Raw genomic sequence first — 21,779 nt, forward strand, 5'->3', positions numbered from 1 at the left:
AATAAAAGAAACATTAATTATGTCTCAAGAAAAAGAACTACAATACTTAAAAGAAAAAGAAAAACTAGAGGAAGAAGTAAAAGAATTAGAGAAAATAAAAGGTAAGAAAAGAAAAATATGGATAATTAAAGGAGAATGGAGAAAACGAGTCTATAAATATGAATAATACTGAAAACCAAATAAAAGATATTTGGAACGAAATATTTATAAAGGAAAGTTTAAACGCTATATTAAAAAAGATGGAAGAAAATCAAGAAATTAGTAGAAAGATAATTAAGGAAGAAATAACAGCGTTATGGAATATATCAGAAATCCCAATCTTTAAACAAATATTAGATAAGTTAACTATTATACAAAATAGTTTAGAACAAAATAAAGAAAAGAAAATAATTAAAGACGAAACAGAAGAACCAGAACTAGTACCTATAACAGTAATAGGAAGAACTAAAGAACCTATATTAATGGATATAAGCAAATCAAAACCGAAAATAACTATAGGGGTTAAAAGAACAATAAATGGTTTAGCAGAGCTTCATAAATCAGGAAAATTCCAGGAAAATGTCTATAACAGAACATAGTGCTATAACATTTCTTAAAAAACATGGAAAAGAGTTACTGGAAAAAGAAAGACAAAAATATGAACCTATAAAACAAGAAATAAGAGAAGATGAACTAAAAGAATTAAGAAAAGAAAATGCTAAATTAAAAACTAAAACTAATATAGAATGATTAAATAAATATAAATTTTATAAAAAAAAATATAAAACCCAAAAGAAAGAATTAAAAGAAACAAAGTTAGAAGTAATAAATGTATTAAAAGAAATAGATAATTTAAAAAATGAGATTAATCAATTAAAAATAGAATTAAAAGAAAAGGAAATTATTAAGTCTGACGATAGTAATTCAGAAACGAACAAAGAACAAGATGAGAGCAGAAATACAAGTAAATCAGATAGTAATCTAGGAGAAGAAGGATTAAATTACTTAGAGGAATCAGATAATGAGGAAAAGAAAATAGTAATAAAAGAAAATAAAGAAATATTAGAAGCCCTCGGAAAAACCGTAAATGCAATAATAACAAATGAAGAGAAAAGCGATGAAAGTGATATTGAAGAAAGAGAAACTTCACATAAACAAACAAATTATGAAACCGAATCAGATAACGATGCATACCCAGAAGAAGAAATAGAAGATCATATAATAACTAAAAATAATATTAAAATGCCAGGAAATATACCTATAGGACAACAAAATGAAGTACAAGATTTCATAGGATCAATACACCAAGGAATAAATATAAATGGATATTTTCTAGATTTAGATAATGTCTACGACGATCAAGAAATAAGTAGAAGAATAAAAGACTGGAATTTAGGGATGTATATAGCCTTAATGAATTCAAAAAATATAGAAGATCTGGATTATGTTTTTGAACTAATATCAAAAACAATTATAGGAAAAGCAGCATTTTGGTTAGAAAATATTATTTATGAATTAAAGGGACAAGTAGGAACGTATGCTAGAAGCTGGAAAGATACGTTAAACGCATTTGATATATTATTAAAAAGAGAATTTCTAGGAGAAAGATGGTTTGTAGCTCAAGAAAATATAACAGTAGAAAGAAAATTAGAAATAACAATGTATCTAAATAATATGAAATGTTGTAGGATTAGTAAATTACCAGAATATACTATAAGTTTTACTAAATTCTTTTATGAAGCTAAGTTTTTACCTAATGAAAGCTTAGTATATCAACAACTGTATTATGATCATCTACCTTCACCTTATAATACCGAAATAACTAAAGAATATAATAATCTAGAACCTAAAGAAAATACATTAGGAGAAAGAATTAGATTATTAAGAGTATATTTAACTCGAAAATGTGAAGAATATAGAATTCAACAGAAAATTAAAAAGGATAAAAAACAAGGGTTAAGAGAAATCTGTAATTTTACGGAGAAAAAATTAATATTTGGATGTGATAATCAAGATTATAAAACTAGAAAGAAGTATAGGAAATATAGGAAACTAGATTATAATAATCAAAATGAATATTATAGAAAACAAAATAAAACCTATAGACCTTATAAACCATTTAATCGAAGATTTAAGAGAAGAAAATTTAAAAAATATAGAAATACTCCTGAAAATAGAAAGAGATTTAGATATAAGAGAAAGTTTAGAAAAAGAAATAAAACAAAAATAGCAGATTGTAAATGTTGGAATTGTAATGAAAAGGGACATTATGCAAATAAGTGTCCTAAATTACAGCAAAAGGAGTAAAATACATAGATACCACCGAATTAATAATGAAACTAGAATATATAAGAGAAGATAACAATAACTGGTATGATGAAGAAGTATTCTATATAAGTGAAACAGAACCAGAAGAAATAAATTACATAAATGAAAATGATAGTAATAATGAAAGTTTAACTACTGAATAGAATAAAATGGTAGCTATATATATTGAAGCACAGGTAGAATATAAACCTACGAAATATATAAAACAAAAGATATTTATAGATAGCGGAGCAGATATTTGTTTAGCTAAAGAAGAAGTATTTACTCAACACAAATGGAAACGTACAAAAAATAGAATAATAGTAACAGGATTCAATAACCATAAAAAAGAGATAGATATAATAGCAGAAAATGTAAGATTTATATTAGGAAAAATAAGGTTTAGGTTACCTATAATATACCAAGAAAATAATATGAAACAACAAATGTTACTAGGAAATAACTTTTTAGATTCTTTTAAAACTCAAATAATAAAACAAGATAGGATAAGTTTGCAAACACCTTGCGAAAAATGGATAGTATTAAAAAGAATAATACCTGTAAAATCAATAGAAATAAGTAATATTAAAACAGAAAAAAAAATGAATTTAGAACTATTAAAACAAAAATATTTAAAGGCCTTAGAAATAAATTTTGGAGAACATCCAATGAAGTTATGGGAAAAAGAAAAAATATATGCTGAAATAAAACTAATAAACCCTAATGATATAATTAGAAACAGACCAATAAGATATAGCCCAACAGATCAAAAGGAGTTAGGAGTTCAAATAAAAGAATTATTAAACTTAGGACTAATACAAGAAAGTAAAAGTCCGCATAGTAGTCCAGCGTTTTTAGTAAGAAATCATAATGAAGTAAAAAGAGGAAAAGCTAGAATGGTAATAGATTATCGAGAACTAAATAAAAAGACTATATTTGATGGATATTTTTTACCATATAAAAGAAATTTAATCAACCAAACGAGTAATAAAAAATGGTTTAGTAAATTTGATTGTAAAAGTGGATACTGGCAAATAAAATTAACTAAGGAATCTAGATGTTTAACAGCATTTAGCGTTCCACAAGGACATTATGAATGGATAGTACTACCATTTGGATTAAGAACAGCTCCACAAATATTCCAAAGAAGAATGGATAAAATATTTAGAGAAATGAATGATTTTATTCTAGTATATATAGATGATATATTAATATTTAGTGATAATTTAACAGATCATTCAAAACATCTAGATATATTTATTCAGACTATTAGAAAACATGGAATATTATTATCAGAAAAGAAATCAGAAATATTTAAACACAAAATAGAATATTTAGGATATATTATAGACTCTGAAGGAATTCAATTACAAGAACATATATCAACAAAAATAAAGAATTTTAAAGAAATTTTAGAAAATAAAAAAGAAGTACAACAATTCTTAGGAATAGTAAATTACGCTTCAGATTATATAAAAGATTTACCAAAATTAAGAAAACCACTACAAGATTTAATAAAGAAAAATAAAACTTTTGAGTGGAAGGAAGATCATACAAATGCAATAAGAGCATTAAAAACAAAGGTAGAAAATTTACCTAAACTACGATTACCCAAAGATAGTGATCAGTTAGAACTATTTACAGATGCTAGTGATATAGGATGGGGAGCAGTATTAGTAGCTTTTGAAAAAGATGATATTGATAAAGAAAACCCTTTAATATGTGGATATGCAGCTGGAACGTGAAAACCCAATGAAAAGAATTATCATATTAATGAAAAGGAACTATTAGCTGTAAAATTAGGAATTAAAAGATTTCATTATCATTTACTACCTGCAAAATTTGTTGTAAGAACAGATAATACTCAAGTAAGATCATTTATATTCAATAAAATTGACCCTTTACCAGAATTAAATAAAAGAAGAAATTGGCAAGCATTTTTTAGTTGTTATGATTTTATTATTAAAAATATATCAGGTACTAAAAATATTCTTGCAGACTATCTTAGCAGGGAAAATGGAAAGTATTAGCAGTATTATGATACAGGTGGGAGAAGTAATTCAGAAGATAAAGGAAAAGAATGACCAGATAAACTTTATTAACGAAGAAATCAGCCAACTTACTACTACTTTAGAAGGAAAACTCAGAATATTAAACAACCTTCAAAAAACCCCAGAAACCTTTGTATCAAGATTAGCCAATACTCCTACTATCAAAACAATAACCATACCAGATAATACTATCAACGTCATTACCCTAAAAGATCGTGTAACCTTTACCAAAGAATATACCGAGTCCTTTGAAAAGATGCAAAAGTAGTATGATTATAAAACCAATACTACAATCCTGAGAAATGGGAAATTCGGAAAATACCCAAGGTATATCTGTAGGGAAAACGCAGATTCAACTGTAGTAAAAAACCTATTACTCTTAGGATTTATTGACAAAATAATGGTAGATGAAACCTTATCAAGTATAGCACAACTACCATCAACTATAACACAAAGCCTTCAATCTTACATGAATTCATACGGACCAGGAGGAATTTATGGTATACAGGTTTTTGATGCCTGTACTGACTTAACAGGAAAACCCATATTACTCTGTCAAATATTTAAGTATGGCAGGAATACTACTATAGAAGGTGAAAATACTAGCCTAAAGACGGACATGGCATGTACAATAGAGCAATTTGGCGACTGGTTGTGTAACAAGAGAGCAATCGGCATAGCAACATTGAAGTCTAAACTTGAAGATATGATACGAGGAGGAAAGGCATGTGTCATTGGCACAAGTAAAGGTGGATTAGCAGAAGAAATACTAACTATTTATTATAATAATGATATAATTAGCAGGGATACTACAGCTTTGAACGAAATGCATGCAAGATTATCAGATTTAAAGCACAATCATGCTCAGAAGACAAAGGAAATTTATCAGAATTTATTATCAGGCCAAAGACGGAGACCAGTGGCAACTCTAAAGAATATAGCAACAAAAGAAGAAGGATGTTCTGATCCCTTTGCATAGATATTTGTTAGGCCCTGAAAGGGTGACCTAACCATATAATACAATGTAATACTATTTGATGAAAGTTAGGCCCAATAAAATTTGGTGACCTAACAATGTAATAATAACGATGAATTGATAGGCCCAATGAGAATTGGTGACCTATGGATATTACAAATGATATTTCGGCCCAATGAGAATTGGTGACTGAAAGCATATTACAAATGATATTTCGGCCCAATGAGAATTGGTGACTGAAAGCATATTACAAATGATATTTCGGCCCAATGAGAATTGGTGACTGAAAACATATTACAAATGACACTACGACCCAAATTATATTGGTGACTGTAAAAAATCAATAATTTTCAGGAAAAAGAAAAAGACAGCAGCAACAAAGAAGAAAGGTTACTAGAAGAAAAAGATAGCAGCAGAAAAGACAAGGACATTTACCAGAAATTTTATCTCTAAAGTCAAAAAGAAGGTGGAATGGCAGACAAATCACAGAAAGTGGATTCAGCTTTTGAAAAAGAGGAAAGAAAAAGAACGGAGGAAATTAAAAGGGAATCTTAGAAATAGAAATTAGTAGAATCAACAGAGATTGGAAAACTCTATAAAAGCCATCTTGTAAATCATTAAGAGATATCGAAAGTTTTCATTAATAGAAATGGCTGTTTATAAATTTTCTATGAGTAGCTAAACCCTTTACTCTACAATCTCTATACAAAAAAATATTGTGAGATCGAAGTAAATATTATACTATGTCTATGTTTAGTAATTGTTAAGACAAATATAATATTTTATTAAGTGTTTTAGAGGATATCCCAAGGCGATCCCAAGGTCAGGCTATATCCCGAAGCAAGGAAGCGAGAAGGGAAGGAGAGCCAAGACAGGTTGACAGCCATAGGTGATCTAGGATACTTATAAGGTATTATTCTAAATTTATGATTGCTAAATTATGATATTAGTAGAATGTTTATGGAATAGATCACAATATGAGTATTGTTATGAGGTTGTAGACATTTAAATGAAATATGTTGATTTTTGGATTTAATCATGAATATAATATTAAGCGAGAAGGGAAGGAGAGCCAAGACAGGTTGACAGCCATAGGTGATCTAGGATACTTATAAGGTATTATTCTGAATTTATGATTGCTAAATTATGATATTAGTAGAATGTTTATGGAATAGATCACAATATGAGTATTGTTATGAGGTTGTAGACATTTAAATGAAATATGTTGATTTTTGGATTTAATCATGAATATAATATTCTTTTATAATTGTTTATTATATATCTGTGTGCCTTCCCTCTTTAGGGTTATCAGATATAAAAAACGATCCCCGCAAATCTGAATCTGGTATTAGAGCTAGAAAATAGGCCGGAAAATGAACAGTAAATTACTGTAGCAAAATTTCGGAATGAATAGTAACCGATGAATAGTAGTAGCAATGAATAGTAACCGATGAATAATGAATAGTAATAGTAGAAATGAAATATTAAATTAAATGAGACCTCCAGCAAAATTACTAAAAAATAAGAATAAAAGTTATAAATCTAAAATAATAGCAAATCTATTAATTTATTTTATAGTAGAGAATAAAGAAACGAAATAAATGTGTAAGAAAAATCTATATAGACAATTAATATATTTATATAAATAAAATAAATATTATATTTATGGAAGATTATAAGTTAGAAAGTATTAAACTAATAGCAGATAAAAACTTTACTTTTAATAAAGATATAAATCAACATATTGAAAGTTGTAAAATAAGTATGCAAATAATAAATGAAAAATTAGATATTATAGTTAGGTTACGAACAATGTTGGAAGAGAGAGATGAAAAAATTAGAAGACTAGAAGAAGAAAAACTTTTAATAAAACGAGAAAAATTTATTAAAGAAACTAATTTAGAAATTCAAATAAAAGAATTAAAAGAAGTATTAACTGAAAAATATAAATTAATAAATGATTTAAGGCAAAAAAATTTAAAAAATGAATTGGATAGATCCAAATGCAATAACTAGAAATAATAGAAAAATAAAAGAATTAATAAAAAATCAAGAAAAACTAGAAATAGAACTAGATAAATTACAAGAAAGAAAAAATAAAATTGAATGGACAAGAGAAAATAGGGATGAAATAATAAGATGTTATCAACAACTTGGAAATATGATAATAACATTTAGAAATAATAAACTAAGAATTCAAGGACTTAAAAGAATAATTTTATCAAGTAATATAACTGGATAATAATACAGTTTGAAAAATGTCATTAGAGAAATCAAGTGAAACACAAGATGTATATTATCAAATGGATGAATACGAAGAAGGAACATCACAAACTCTAAGTTTTAAACCAGATATATATAATCAAATCCAAAGTGAAACAGAAGAACTAACAATAAAAAAGATATTCAAAACATCATATTTTGAAAGAAATAAAGAAGTTAGATATATAGTTTAAAAACATGAAAATATAATAGACATAGATACAATAAATGGAAAAGCGAAAATAAATTTAATAACAGATGGTTTGATAAAAAGAGAACTATCTAAATTAAAATAAAAAGAAGCAAATAAACTAAAAAATATTTATTTTGGAGCAATAGAATTTACAATAAAAGCATATTTTCAGAAAAATATTGATACTCCTATACAAATATATGTACTAGACGATAGAATAATAGGAAATATACAAGATTCAATAATAGCAGTGGTAAAAGGAAACTTAATATATCAGAAATTAAAATTTATAATACAACCTGATTTTAGCATATCATTAAGAGATGAAAATAAAGAAAGATCTTTAACATTATATTATAAATTAGATGGAATAAAAATGCAAAAAGGAAGTAAAGTAATTAGTATAGAAACTAAAATAGTATATGCTATGACTGGAAACCATCATGTAAAGAAACAAACGGAATTAGGAATAATAGTACCAAAATTATATAATGATATATTAGAAAAAATTGAACATAAAGAAGAATCTCAAATAACAATCCGAGAAGAATTTACAAAAGACTTTAGTAATAGACAAATAATTCCAACACAAAGAATTAAACCAATATTAGAAGGATCTAGATTAAGTTTTAGAAGAGAACACAACCCTATAAAATTAGTTAGATCAATGAGTATGACCAGTAGAAAATTAGATTTAATAAAATTACCGTGTTACGAATCAGATAAATTATGAATAAAAACAATAATATTTAATGGAATATTTGCCAAAGAAGTCATAACAGAAATAAATACCGGAGCAACAAAAAGTCAAATACATATAACTGAAGTTGACTCAAACAAATGTGAGGAAATAGAACCTCAAATAATAACTGAACCAAATAGTTCGAGAGAAACAATAATAACAAAAGGTATAAAATTAAGATTAAAAATTTTAGACTTAGAATATAATATAAGCCTAGGAGTAATAGAAAATGTCGTTAGTTATCAACTATTATTAGGAATGGATTTCTTAAATGAAATAAAATATAATATAACCAATGAAGGAATAGAAATAAATGATCAGAATAAATTAAGATTTATAGACAGAATATGAACCCTGAAAAGGAAATAAATGAAAAGAAAGATGAAATAGAAACTATTAATAGGATAATAAAAGAAACATTAATTATGTCTCAAGAAAAAGAACTACAATACTTAAAAGAAAAAGAAAAACTAGAGGAAGAAGTAAAAGAATTAGAGAAAATAAAAGGTAAGAAAAACAAAATATGGATAATTAAAGGAGAATGGAGAAAACGAGTCTATAAATATGAATAATACTGAAAACCAAATAAAAGATATTTGGAACGAAATATTTATAAAGGAAAGTTTAAACGCTATATTAAAAAAGATGGAAGAAAATCAAGAAATTAGTAGAAAGATAATTAAGGAAGAAATAACAGCGTTATGGAATATATCAGAAATCCCAATCTTTAAACAAATATTAGATAAGTTAACTATTATACAAAATAGTTTAGAACAAAATAAAGAAAAGAAAATAATTAAAGACGAAACAGAAGAACCAGAACTAGTACCTATAACAGTAATAGGAAGAACTAAAGAACCTATATTAATGGATATAAGCAAATCAAAACCGAAAATAACTATAGGGGTTAAAAGAACAATAAATGGTTTAGCAGAGCTTCATAAATCAGGAAAATTCTAGGAAAATGTCTATAACAGAACATAGTGCTATAACATTTCTTAAAAAACATGGAAAAGAGTTACTGGAAAAAGAAAGACAAAAATATGAACCTATAAAACAAGAAATAAGAGAAGATGAACTAAAAGAATTAAGAAAAGAAAATGCTAAATTAAAAACTAAAACTAATATAGAATGATTAAATAAATATAAATTTTATAAAAAAAAATATAAAACCCAAAAGAAAGAATTAAAAGAAACAAAGTTAGAAGTAATAAATGTATTAAAAGAAATAGATAATTTAAAAAATGAGATTAATCAATTAAAAATAGAATTAAAAGAAAAGGAAATTATTAAGTCTGACGATAGTAATTCAGAAACGAACAAAGAACAAGATGAGAGCAGAAATACAAGTAAATCAGATAGTAATCTAGGAGAAGAAGGATTAAATTACTTAGAGGAATCAGATAATGAGGAAAAGGAAATAGTAATAAAAGAAAATAAAGAAATATTAGAAGCCCTCGGAAAAACCGTAAATGCAATAATAACAAATGAAGAGAAAAGCGATGAAAGTGATATTGAAGAAAGAGAAACTTCACATAAACAAACAAATTATGAAACCGAATCAGATAACGATGCATACCCAGAAGAAGAAATAGAAGATCATATAATAACTAAAAATAATATTAAAATGCCAGGAAATATACCTATAGGACAACAAAATGAAGTACAAGATTTCATAGGATCAATACACCAAGGAATAAATATAAATGGATATTTTCTAGATTTAGATAATGTCTACGACGATCAAGAAATAAGTAGAAGAATAAAAGACTGGAATTTAGGGATGTATATAGCCTTAATGAATTCAAAAAATATAGAAGATCTGGATTATGTTTTTGAACTAATATCAAAAACAATTATAGGAAAAGCAGCATTTTGGTTAGAAAATATTATTTATGAATTAAAGGGACAAGTAGGAACGTATGCTAGAAGCTGGAAAGATACGTTAAACGCATTTGATATATTATTAAAAAGAGAATTTCTAGGAGAAAGATGGTTTGTAGCTCAAGAAAATATAACAGTAGAAAGAAAATTAGAAATAACAATGTATCTAAATAATATGAAATGTTGTAGGATTAGTAAATTACCAGAATATACTATAAGTTTTACTAAATTCTTTTATGAAGCTAAGTTTTTACCTAATGAAAGCTTAGTATATCAACAACTGTATTATGATCATCTACCTTCACCTTATAATACCGAAATAACTAAAGAATATAATAATCTAGAACCTAAAGAAAATACATTAGGAGAAAGAATTAGATTATTAAGAGCATATTTAACTCGAAAATGTGAAGAATATAGAATTCAACAGAAAATTAAAAAGGATAAAAAACAAGGGTTAAGAGAAATCTGTAATTTTACGGAGAAAAAATTAATATTTGGATGTGATAATCAAGATTATAAAACTAGAAAGAAGTATAGGAAATATAGGAAACTAGATTATAATAATCAAAATGAATATTATAGAAAACAAAATAAAACCTATAGACCTTATAAACCATTTAATCGAAGATTTAAAAGAAGAAACTTTAAAAAATATAGAAATACTCCTGAAAATAGAAAGAGATTTAGATATAAGAGAAAGTTTAGAAAAAGAAATAAAACAAAAATAGCAGATTGTAAATGTTGGAATTGTAATGAAAAGGGACATTATGCAAATAAGTGTCCTAAATTACAGCAAAAAGGAGTAAAATACATAGATACCACCGAATTAATAATGAAACTAGAATATATAAGAGAAGATAACAATAACTGGTATGATGAAGAAGTATTCTATATAAGTGAAACAGAACCAGAAGAAATAAATTACATAAATGAAAATGATAGTAATAATGAAAGTTTAACTACTGAATAGAATAAAATGGTAGCTATATATATTGAAGCACAGGTAGAATATAAACCTACGAAATATATAAAACAAAAGATATTTATAGATAGCGGAACAGATATTTGTTTAGCTAAAGAAGAAGTATTTACTCAACACAAATGGAAACGTACAAAAAATAGAATAATAGTAACAGGATTCAATAACCATAAAAAAGAGATAGATATAATAGCAGAAAATGTAAGATTTATATTAGGAAAAATAAGGTTTAGGTTACCTATAATATACCAAGAAAATAATATGAAACAACAAATGTTACTAGGAAATAACTTTTTAGATTCTTTTAAAACTCAAATAATAAAACAAGATAGGATAAATTTGCTAACACCTTGCGAAAAATGGATAGTATTAAAAAGAATAATACCTGTAAAATCAATAGAAATAAGTAATATTAAAACAGAAAGAAAAATGAATTTAGAACTATTAAAACAAAAATATTTAAAGGCCTTAGAAATAAATTTTGGAGAACATCCAATGAAGTTATGGGAAAAAGAAAAAATATATGCTGAAATAAAACTAATAAACCCTAATGATATAATTAGAAACAGACCAATAAGATATAGCCCAACAGATCAAAAGGAGTTAGGAGTTCAAATAAAAGAATTATTAAACTTAGGACTAATACAAGAAAGTAAAAGTCCGCATAGTAGTCCAGCGTTTTTAGTAAGAAATCATAATGAAGTAAAAAGAGAAAAAGCTAGAATGGTAATAGATTATCGAGAACTAAATAAAAAGACTATATTTGATGGATATTTTTTACCATATAAAAGAAATTTAATCAACCAAACGAGTAATAAAAAATGGTTTAGTAAATTTGATTGTAAAAGTGGATACTGGCAAATAAAATTAACTAAGGAATCTAGATGTTTAACAGCATTTAGCGTTCCACAAGGACATTATGAATGGATAGTACTACCATTTGGATTAAGAACAGCTCCACAAATATTCCAAAGAAGAATGGATAAAATATTAAGAGAAATGAATGATTTTATTCTAGTATATATAGATGATATATTAATATTTAGTGATAATTTAACAGATCATTCAAAACATCTAGATATATTTATTCAGACTATTAGAAAACATGGAATATTATTATCAGAAAAGAAATCAGAAATATTTAAACACAAAATAGAATATTTAGGATATATTATAGACTCTGAAGGAATTCAATTACAAGAACATATATCAACAAAAATAAAGAATTTTAAAGAAATTTTAGAAAATAAAAAAGAAGTACAACAATTCTTAGGAATAGTAAATTACGCTTCAGATTATATAAAAGATTTACCAAAATTAAGAAAACCACTACAAGATTTAATAAAGAAAAATAAAACTTTTGAGTGGAAGGAAGATCATACAAATGAAATAAGAGCATTAAAAACAAAGGTAGAAAATTTACCTAAACTACGATTACCCAAAGATAGTGATCAGTTAGAACTATTTACAGATGCTAGTGATATAGGATGGGGAGCAGTATTAGTAGCTTTTGAAAAAGATGATATTGATAAAGAAAACCCTTTAATATGTGGATATGCAGCTGGAACGTGGAAACCCAATGAAAAGAATTATCATATTAATGAAAAGGAACTATTAGCTGTAAAATTAGGAATTAAAAGATTTCATTATCATTTACTACCTGCAAAATTTGTTGTAAGAACAGATAATACTCAAGTAAGATCATTTATATTCAATAAAATTGACCCTTTACCAGAATTAAATAAAAGAAGAAATTGGCAAGCATTTTTTAGTTGTTATGATTTTATTATTAAAAATATATCAGGTACTAAAAATATTCTTGCAGACTATCTTAGCAGGGAAAATGGAAAGTATTAGCAGTATTATGATACAGGTGGGAGAAGTAATTCAGAAGATAAAGGAAAAGAATGACCAGATAAACTTTATTAACGAAGAAATCAGCCAACTTACTACTACTTTAGAAGGAAAACTCAGAATATTAAACAACCTTCAAAAAACCCCAGAAACCTTTGTATCAAGATTAGCCAATACTCCTACTATCAAAACAATAACCATACCAGATAATACTATCAACGTCATTACCCTAAAAGATCGTGTAACCTTTACCAAAGAATATACCGAGTCTTTTGAAAAGATACAAAAGTACTATGATTATAAAACCAATACTACAATCCTGAGAAATGGGAAATTTGGAAAATACCCAAGGTATATCTGTAGGGAAAACGCAGATTCAACTGTAGTAAAAAACCTATTACTCTTAGGATTTATTGACAAAATAATGGTAGATGAAACCTTATCAAGTATAGCATAACTACCATCAACTATAACACAAAGCCTTCAATCTTACATGAATTCATACGGACCAGGAGGAATTTATGGTATACAGGTTTTTGATGCCTGTACTGACTTAACAGGAAAACCCATATTACTCTGTCAAATATTTAAGTATGGCAGGAATACTACTATAGAAGGTGAAAATACTAGCCTAAAGACGGACATGGCATGTACAATAGAGCAATTTGGCGACTGGTTGTGTAACAAGAGAGCAATCGGCATAGCAACATTGAAGTCTAAACTTGAAGATATGATACGAGGAGGAAAGGCATGTGTCATTGGCACAAGTAAAGGTGGATTAGCAGAAGAAATACTAACTATTTATTATAATAATGATATAATTAGCAGGGATACTACAGCTTTGAACGAAATGCATGCAAGATTATCAGATTTAAAGCACAATCATGCTCAGAAGACAAAGGAAATTTATCAGAATTTATTATCAGGCCAAAGACGGAGACCAGTGGCAACTCTAAAGAATATAGCAACAAAAGAAGAAGGATGTTCTGATCCCTTTGCATAGATATTTGTTAGGCCCTGAAAGGGTGACCTAACCATATAATACAATGTAATACTATTTGATGAAAGTTAGGCCCAATAAAATTTGGTGACCTAACAATGTAATAATAACGATGAATTGATAGGCCCAATGAGAATTGGTGACCTATGGATATTACAAATGATATTTCGGCCCAATGAGAATTGGTGACTGAAAGCATATTACAAATGATATTTCGGCCCAATGAGAATTGGTGACTGAAAGCATATTACAAATGATATTTCGGCCCAATGAGAATTGGTGACTGAAAACATATTACAAATGACACTACGGCCCAAATTATATTGGTGACTGTAAAAAATCAATAATTTTCAGGAAAAAGAAAAAGACAGCAGCAACAAAGAAGAAAGGTTACTAGAAGAAAAAGACAGCAGCAGAAAAGACAAGGACATTTACCAGAAATTTTATCTCTAAAGTCAAAAAGAAGGTGGAATGGCAGACAAATCACAGAAAGTGGATTCAGCTTTTGAAAAAGAGGAAAGAAAAAGAACAGAGAAAATTAAAAGGGAATCTTAGAAATAGAAATTAGTAGAATCAACAGAGATTGGAAAACTCTATAAAAGCCATCTTGTAAATCATTAAGAGATATCGAAAGTTTTCATTAATAGAAATGGCTATTTATAAATTTTCTATGAGTAGCTAAACCCTTTACTCTACAATCTCTATACAAAAAAATATTGTGAGATCGAAGTAAATATTATACTATGTCTATGTTTAGTAATTGTTAAGACAGATATAATATTTTATTAAGTGTTTTAGAGGATATCCCAAGGCGATCCCAAGGTCAGGCTATATCCCGAAGCAAGGAAGCGAGAAGGGAAGGAGAGCCAAGACAGGTTGACAGCCATAGGTGATCTAGGATACTTATAAGGTATTATTCTGAATTTATGATTGCTAAATTATGATATTAGTAGAATGTTTATGGAATAGATCACAATATGAGTATTGTTATGAGGTTGTAGACATTTAAATGAAATATGTTGATTTTTGGATTTAATCATGAATATAATATTCTTTTATAATTGTTTATTATATATCTGTGTGCCTTCCCTCTTTAGGGTTATCAGATATAAAAAACGATCCCCGCAAATCTGAATCTGGTATGCGTTTTTCTGCAAATTACTGTTTTACTTTTTACCAGGATAACTACATTACTATATATTAATAAACTAAAATTAATTGAAAAGTGCTTGTGAGGTTTCAATTTGCCAATCTGATACAATAAGAATAAATTTTTAGATATCTCAAACAGAAAATGTAAGAAAATTTACACATGTAATGTGAATGGTTTCCTAATGCTGAAATTGCCGAGCCATGAGAAGATTGATCAAATTCTCTTATAGTTGAATCGGCATCATAAATGCTGAATGATAAGAGGAAAAATGGTATTAAAGAGAAATAAAATGATGAAATGGAGGGTAACTTATTTAAAAAATGTAATTTATGATTTAAAATAGAGAAGTATCATATAACTAATATGAACACCATAACTTATGGATTTTGGATAATTTTACATATAGATTGAAGATATATTTAATAAAGAGGGATTTATAAGGTAAAAACTAAATATATATATATAAAGTTATTTTAATAAATGAATTTGATAAATTAGGCTTTATATATTAAAAGGTCATATTTATTAATTATTTTGATAATTTATAACTTACAAGTTATAATCTTTTTAGCACATGAATGTAAATAAAATGAATATTACCTCTATCCCATTCATTTCTATACAGTTTCTTTTTTTGGATGTTCCACTCAATTCTATACATTTCAAATATTACCCAAAATAGTAAAATTTTAAAATATAAAAATTAACCCATCGGCTTATATCCACTCATTTCTTCTGGTACATCCACTATATACACTAAATATATTGTACATACTACTTTATCCACTATTCTTGTTTTTCTCACAAAATTACACATTTTCTTAATGTAATATTAGTAATTTTGGAGAATAATAATAATAATAACAATAATAATAATAATGGATAGGAATAAATAAATTTTGATTGTGTAATTAAATATTACATTAATTATACATGATTTGGGCTACTAAGCCCAATAAGAAGATGTATGACATTCACACCAAAAAGGTTAACACATTGATCAGGCATGATGGACCGGATCAGGCCTGATAGAACAAAGAAGGCCCAAAAAACCCTGAATATTAATTAATTTCGTAATTAATTAATAAGGGAAAAATCAGGTATTGAGAAAAGTCCCAATAAAGACATAAATCCTTGCAGATTAGCCTCTAAGGAACCTGGAAGGATAAGGAATCAGTTTACTACTATTTAGGACTCCAAAGTCCATTCTAATTCTGAGACTTGGCTACCAAGTCTCCTAACCCAAGTCCAATTCAAGGACCACCAGCACCTATATAAGGGGCCTCACCCCACAAATCAGAATTACGTTTTTTGACTTGATCCTTGGCAATCAGCAAGGTACGTAGGCATCTTGTTAAGGCAGATTGAGTCACGAAACACAAGAGCAGTCAAATTGAGCCTCGAAGATCACGTTCCTTAGTAGTTAATACAGCAATCATATACTTTAATTTTTAATCCACAACATTTGGCGCCGTCTGTGGGAAACCACAACAACAACCATGACGAGAACACGGAGAACAGTTAGAGCCCTTGAAGGAGGAACACCAACAGGGACAACCCAAATGATTTCGTCAACCATGGAGGAACCTCCTCATTCAACTTATGCAGCCACGCAAGGAGAAGCCCAGATAGGGGCAACTGAACCTCAACCACAAGGGACAATTCCCTCGGCTACTCAAGGTACGAATCTCCAAGTTAAACAACTATATGCACCTTTGAATTCTCGACCCATTGGGTATGAGTATTCAACTATTGTGACTACTAACCCCCATATGGGATGCAACTTTACCCCGAGTTTGGAGGAAGCGGACATACTGGGCGGAGTGAGGCATGAGGGCGATCGCCCCCCTATATACAAGGTTTGGCTCCAATCCCTGAGGATCAGGAATTTTCTGGTCCTTACACTGAGAGAGACTCTGAATCTTCAGATGATGAAGTGGCCCCAAGAAGGAGGCCTGCTGGCAAAGAGTCGATGGCTGATGGTCACCAACGTCCTAGGAGCACCCAAGGGACGAATTCCCAAGAAGTGTAGGAAAGGATCAGGGCTCATGAGGTTGAGATTCAAAGGATGAAGCACGACTTGGAGTCACTCCAGAACACCAGACCCCCATTACCCCCAAGGGGGAGGAATCCTCCCCAAGGAATCCTCCCCCAATCATAGACCTGGATGGTCCGATATAGAGAAGGATTGTTGTCCCAAGGGATGATCCGAGCAATCTTCTTCCCCTTGGAGATCCTGATGATCCTACTCCACCATTCACTGAAGAAATAATGAATGCCCATATCTCAAGGAAGTTCAAGATGCCCACTATTAAAGCTTATGATGGTATTGGAGATCCTGCCAATCATGTCAGGACATTCTCCAATGCACTGTTGCTACAGCCCGTGAATGACGCTATTAAGTGTCGGGCCTTTCCTCAAACCCTGTCGGGTATGGCTCAAAGGTGGTATAGTCGTTTACCCCCAAACTCTATTGGGTCCTTCAGAGAATTAAGTCAGGCTTTTATTAAGCAATTTATCAGTGGGAGAGTGCATGAGAAAAGTTCAGCATCCCTCATGAGCATTGTGTAGGGGGCGAAGGAATCCTTAAGAGACTACCTGAATCATTTCACAAAGGAAGCTTTAAAACTCCCGGACCTTGATGACAAGGTAGCCATGATAGCACTGCAACAGGGAACTAGAGATGAGTTTTTTAAAATGTCCTTGGCCAAACGCCCCCTTGAAAGCATGCTGCAGCTCCAAGATAAGGCAGGGAAGTATATGAAGGTGGAAGAGAGTATGAGGAAGACAGTCGTGAGCAACGAGCCCGCTGGAGGCAAGAAGCGGAAGACCGGTCTGGAATACATCGCTAAGGACAAGTATCCTAGAACTGAGCAGAATCTTGATTCAACTCCCAAGAGCGGAGGACCTGGACAAAAATTTACTGAGTATGCTAAACTGAATGCTCCAAGGAGCCAAATTTTAATGAAAATCGAGAAAAATCGAGATATTCGCTGGCCTAAGCCCTTGAAGGCCGATCTCGCCAAGTTAGATAAGAGCAAGTATTGTAGATTTTACAAGGATGTGGGTCATGACACCGATGAGTGTAGGCAACTGAAAGATGAAATTGAGTTCCTTATTAGAAAAGGGAGATTGAACAAGTACACTGGAGATGGGGGAGACAGGAGCAATAATGGAATAAAGAACTTTGAAGATCGTAGGAGGGACCAAGACGATCAGGGGCGGAATCCCCAGCCTAGCCACGACCCCGAGGGCCTGTGATAAACATAATTTTTGGAGGACCAACTGCTGCTGGGTTATCCAAGAACTCCAGGAAAGCGTATGCCCGAGAAGTTATGCATATTGTTGGGGAAGCCCCGAAGAGCGTCAGGATAAGAGTAACAATGTCTTTTGATAATTCTGATCTCGAGGGTGTGAAATTTCCCCATGACGACCCGTTGGTTATAACCCCGATAATAGGGAATAGCCCAGTGAGAAGGGTCCTTGTAGATAATGGTGCTTCAGTGGATATCTTGCTCCATGACACCTTTTTGAGGATGGGATATAACGACTCCCAATTAACCCCAACCGACATGCCGATATATGGATTTGCAGGAGTGGAGTGCCCCGTAGAAGGGATAATCAAGTTGACAACAACCATAGGACATGAAACAAGGCAAGCAACTCAGATGTTGGACTTCGTGGTGGTGAAGGCTAGTTCGACTTACAACGCTATCATGGGAAGAACTGGGATACACGTCTTCAAGGAAGTCCCTTTTTCCTACCATTCAGTTATGAAGTTTCCCACCCGGGATGGGATCGGAGAAGAGAGAGGAGATCAAAAATGGCTAGAAGCTGTTATGTGGCCTCTTTAAAGGCAGATGGAGTTGGGGGGCAGGTTCTTCATATTAAAGATCTGGATATCCGAGAGAATGATGAGAAAAGAGGAAAACCAGTAGAAGACTTGGTTTCAATTCCTTTAGCCCCCGAAGATCCTGAGAAGGTGACTTTTATTGGAGCCACGCTCGAGGAACCCCTTAGAGGGAAGTTGGTGAAATTTTTGCAAGAAAACAGTGACATATTTGCATGGTCAACAGCTGATATGCCAGGCATAGACCCGGAACTGATTACTCACAAGCTGAATGTGGACCCGAATCGGAACACAGTGAAAAAAAAGAAGTTTTGCTCCAGAAAGGCAAGAAGCTATAAAACAGGAAGTGGAGAAGCTCTTAAAGGCTGGTTTTAATGAGGAGATTCAATTTCCAGAGTGGTTAGAAAACCCTGTAATGGTGAAGAAGGCCAATGGAAAATGGATGATGTGTGTGGACTTCACTGATCTAAATGATGCTTGTCCTAAGGACTGTTTCCCGTTACCAAGGATCGATACTTTGATAGATGCCACTGCTTGGCATGAGATGCTTAGCTTCATGGATGGATTTAGTGGATACAATCAGATCAAGATGCATAAGGATGACATTCCAAAGGTATCATTCATCACTGACTTTGGTGTTTATTGTTATCTTGTTATGGCATTTGGTCTTAAGAATGCAGGAGCCACCTATCAAAGGTTGGTAAATAAAATATTTAAGGATCTTATTGGCAAGACTATGGAAGTTTATATTGATGACATGTTAGTCAAGAGTCTAGTAAAGACTGATCATATAACCCATTTGAGGGGAGCTTTCGAGGTCCTGAGGTACCACAAGATGATGTTAAATACTACGAAGTGTGCTTTTGGAGTAGGATCTGGAAAATTTTTGGGATTGTTGGTCTCCAAGAGAGGGATCGAGGCTAACCCCGATTAAATAAAGGCAATCCTGGACATGGAGCCACCAAAAACTGTCAAAGATGTTCAGAAGCTCACAGGAAGGGTTGCTGCGCTGGGACGATTCATCATCAAGTCAGGAGATAAGTGCTTGTCGTTCTTCAAGTCCTTAAAGAAGGTCAAAGATTTTCAATGGAGTGAGGAAAGCCAGAAGGCATTTGAGGAATTGAAGAAATATATGGCTCAAGCCCCATTGTTGGCCAAGCCAGTTTTAAACGAGGTTCTATACTTGTACTTGGCCGTTTCAGAAAATGCCTTGAGCGCTGTGTTGGTTAAGGAGGAACTGAAAATCCAGAAACCCATATACTATGCCAGCAAAATTCTGCATGGTGCTGAGTTGAATTATTCAACCATTGAGAAGTTTTTCTTTAGCTCTGGTATGTCTTCAAGAAAGCTACGTCCTTACTTTCAGGCTCATCAAATTGAGGTTCTAACAAATCAACCCTTGAGAAATATAATCCATAGTCCCAAGGCTAGTGGGAGACTGATCAAATGGGCAATAGCTTGGAGAATTCGACATCAAGTATAAGCCACGAGCGGCAATAAAATCCCAGGAATTGGCTGACTTCGTGGTGGAATGTACCATACCCAACCAAGAAGTCGGGGGGCAGGAAGATACCATACCTCAAGACAAGGAAGTTGATAAGGGGGACAAAGAAAAGGATGATAAGGAGAAAGAATATTGGGTTCTCTATTTTGATGGAGCATCAAAAAAAATTCAAGTGGGGCAGGTTGGGTTTTACAAAGCCCTGATGGGTTCTTGATTGAGTATGCCATGAAGTTAGACTTCCCAACCATAAATAATAAGGCAGAATATGAAGCTCTGATAGCTGGTCTTGGCTTAGCAGGGACACTTAGAGTCAAGAACTTAAAAGTATGTGGAGACTCGAAGCTGGTCATATCCCAGATGAAGGGAGAGTATGAGGCAAGGGATGATACGATGGCTAAGTATGTCCGCCTAGTAAGGGCCGTAATGACCCAATTCGATGAATGCCATGTTGAGCACATTCCAACGGAGGAAAATGCTAAGGCATATGCATTATCAAAGTTTACTTCATCTGAGATAGAAGAAAGTTCTGGAAGTGTATACTTTCGCGTTTTGAAAACACGGAGCATTGATGTTAAGCTTGTGGCTCCTATAGGCCTGGGACGTCATGAATAGATCCCATTAAGGTTCACATTCAAACCGGTTGGTTGCTAAACGATGCTACTGAAGCACGAAAATTGGTTGTTCGAGCACTAAGATACTCTTTGATAGATGGAATTCTGTATAAAAGATCTTTCGTGGTTCCCTACTTAAGGTGTCTCAGGCCCAATGAGGCACGCTTGGCCCTTGAAGAAGTACATGAAGGCATATGTGGACAACACTTGGAGGGCAGGGCCTTAGCTCATAAGATAACCCGTTTAGGCTTATATTGGCCAGAAATGATGGCTGGTGCCAAAGAATATGTGAAAAAGTGTGACCGCTATCAGAAGCACACACCAGTCGTTAGACAACCCCCCGAGATGCTGACCTCCATCAACTCACCCATCCCCTTTGCTATGTGGGGAATGGATATACTGGGGCCATTCCCCATGGCCACGGCACAAAG

This window comes from Apium graveolens, chromosome 9 (genome assembly GCF_009905375.1).
Source record: "Apium graveolens cultivar Ventura chromosome 9, ASM990537v1, whole genome shotgun sequence".
Taxonomy (NCBI): Eukaryota; Viridiplantae; Streptophyta; class Magnoliopsida; order Apiales; family Apiaceae; genus Apium; species Apium graveolens.